At 44.0% G+C, this 2,857-nt stretch overlaps 1 long non-coding RNA gene across 1 annotated transcript in view; it reads right to left on the reverse strand.

Annotated features, from left to right (window-relative positions):
- 1700028M03Rik (RIKEN cDNA 1700028M03 gene) overlaps window positions 1–393 on the reverse strand; it is an 18,752-nt gene extending 18,359 nt beyond the window's left edge. The window contains exon 1 of the long non-coding RNA NR_036591.1: window positions 365–393. This is a non-coding gene — a long non-coding RNA (RIKEN cDNA 1700028M03 gene). The remainder of the gene's footprint in view (window positions 1–364) is intronic.
- Window positions 394–2,857: the final 2,464 nt, after the last annotated feature.

A 2,857-nucleotide genomic window follows, 5' to 3' on the forward strand; every position in this document is an offset into this window, starting at 1 on the left:
AGGCCTGGGCAGAATCTAGCTCTGTCTCCCTTCAGGAACATTACAGTCCAGGACCCTGCTATGTTCACTAACCTAGATGTCTGTGGAATCCTATAATTTGGGGCTTATAGAGGTCTATTCCAAAGGTATTACTGATTAAATCACTGACTAGTGGAGACTACTTCTATCCCTAGGTCTCCTCCCATCCTCAGAGACTAAGTTCCAGCCAGCTTTACCCATCATGCCTTACTCTTTCCATTGACTAGCCCCTATCCTGGAACTGTCTAGAGACCCAAGGCACCAATATTCTTATCCATAAACTCAGGTATAGCTGCAGGGAATTTTCAATATCAGGAAATGCTCCTGATACTGAATTTCATCCTACCTCTTAGGAAATCCCAAGGGGTTTAGGAACTGTGTCAGATCCTAGAGACCAGGATGAAAATGAAAGGTTACTTTCTATGACATCACAATTTCAACCCAACTTAGACATCCACTCTTGCCTTGTACTCCTAGCATCCTGGCTTATACATAATATCTTCAGCCTGGACTATCCCCCAGAACCTCCCAGCCATTTTTCTAAGTACTTGTTGAGTCATGGCTTTCTCTAATTTTCAATCGATCAATGGTCATTCATTGTCTACCAGATAAACATTGTCAGATAAACACCATACTGTTGGCCTGGCACTGGGAGTCTTCTGCACACAGGCTTCTAAATACCTCTTTATGTCCTATTTCCTCCCCCGACATATGTCTTTCTCTTAGGCAAAGGAAGCATGTGAGTTTCCCCAGCTCTGTGTCCATGTCCACCCACCCCTTATTTCCTCCTAGCAATGCTTCCTCTCTTGTCTCCCTGTGTCCCTGCTACAGCACTGCTGAGCTTCTGCCTGTCCCATCTCAAAGCCTCGGCTTACACGTCATCTTTCCCAACAGGGAAGCATCTCGTTTTGCTGTCCGTTTACCTTTTTCCTATTTGTATTATTCTCTTGGCATGTGGTCATGTCACCTCACGATGACTAAGTTCCCATTTCAAGCTCACTTAGGACACAATGCAGATCTTCTTCCTCTTGGAATTAATTCACCTTGAGTCTACCTCAGAAGTTCATAAAACACACAGAGAAGAAAAGGACAAACACCGGAGGGAAAGGAAAGGAACTATTAGGTAGTAGTTATATTGAACAAAACTTGATGAATTCATTCACATTTAAATTAAATTACAGCTTAAAAGATTAGAAGCATGAATGTTTTAATTATAATTGGGGAAAATCTACTTAGAAGAAAATTACAAATGATGAAACCTCACAAATATCATGTTGAAGCTTCCTTCTCAAATCAGACTACATTTGGCCCTCCAGATCTGTGGTCTCCATATGCAAGGATTCAAGCGACCACAAAAAAAAAAAGCATCCATAAATGTTATGTCAGTAAGAAGTGGTGGATACACAGACTTTGTTTTTCTTCTGCTGCTATTCTCTAAGCAATATGGCACAACAACTATTCTCACGGTAATTAGATTCTACCGGGAATTATAGGGACTCTATAATTTAAGGCATCAGAAAGATTTCCGTGGGGTGACGTGAAACCATTATGCCATTTCATACAAGAAACTTGAATGTCCACAGTTGGTGGTACCAGCAGGCAGTCTTGGAACAATCCCCTTGGATTCTGAGAGGAGGCTCTATTCTTCTTTAACTGAAACCAGTCTGAAGACCTGGCTGAGGCTGAGTCTCTGAATTTCTAGTACACATCTGCTGCTTACGCAACCAGGTACAGTCTTTCCGTTCACTCAGAACTAATTATAACAGATTCTGCCGCTCACCACAAATGTCACTGGGAGACATGTGGTCAAGTGCCTGACTTCTCTGAGGCGCCATTTCTTTGTGAAGTGGGACCTCCCGGCCTACTTTTATAGGTTCTCCGGAGGAATGGTGCTCTGGAGAGCATGAATAGGAGATGCCAACTTTAGCAGGAAAATTTCAACTGTGCGTTCTACCTCCCACCTAGGTGTGTTCATGGTCCTGTCTGGCTGCAAATGGCTTTGGCAGAAAAACAGGGACAGCTCCTCTCTTCCTTGCTGGGCACTGAAGAGACATTTTAATTATTGTCTCCAGCTTTGTGGGAAGTTATAACAGGAGACAATTTGAGGCAGGCCCTCAAAGTCATATGAATTCCTTCCACCTCTGAGTTAGCTAAGACCAAAGGAGCTTTTCCCAGACAGGAGAGAAACATTCCAATCTGTTGACATCAAGAGGCCCGTGGGATCATCCAGGGAAGATCATGGTAGAGGATGAAGACTGAGGCCTTCCTGGTAAAGGCTTTGGAAGAACATGAGGTCATGGGGTCGGTCAAGGATGTAAATTGAGAAAAGCAACAAGTACTCCTGCTGGCTCCTTTTGATGAAGACATGCCTTGGTCACCAAAAAGCAAACACACATGCATGCTCTTTTAAAATGCCAAAACAAATGCAAGATTTTCCCTTGGAAAACAGTATCAACACTGGCAGACAATTTTGAAGGAAGATGTGGAGGACTGGGCCCGCCTGGTCCATTTATGCTCAGACACTGCCTCTTCACACACTAAAGCTACTGTTCATTGTTGGGCCAGAACTACAGGCCAAGCCTTCTGAGCTCTTTGGCTTTCTTAAGGGATGACCCAACGCAGTGCCAGCTGGCAATGGATATGAACAAATTGGCAGGGTCCCACCTGCTCTAAATGAATGCATGTGTATCTCTCAGACTCTGGGCAAATATTCATTGGCCTGGCTAATGAAAGAGCTTAGGTTGGCCAGCTCACTCACACCAATGGAGCCTAAATCTCAAAACCAGACACCCTGAGAGGACCAAGGAGAAGGACTTCGTTCCCCGAGTCCTCTGTAGAA

This window comes from Mus musculus, chromosome 3, assembly GCF_000001635.26.
Source record: "Mus musculus strain C57BL/6J chromosome 3, GRCm38.p6 C57BL/6J".
Taxonomy (NCBI): Eukaryota; Metazoa; Chordata; class Mammalia; order Rodentia; family Muridae; genus Mus; species Mus musculus.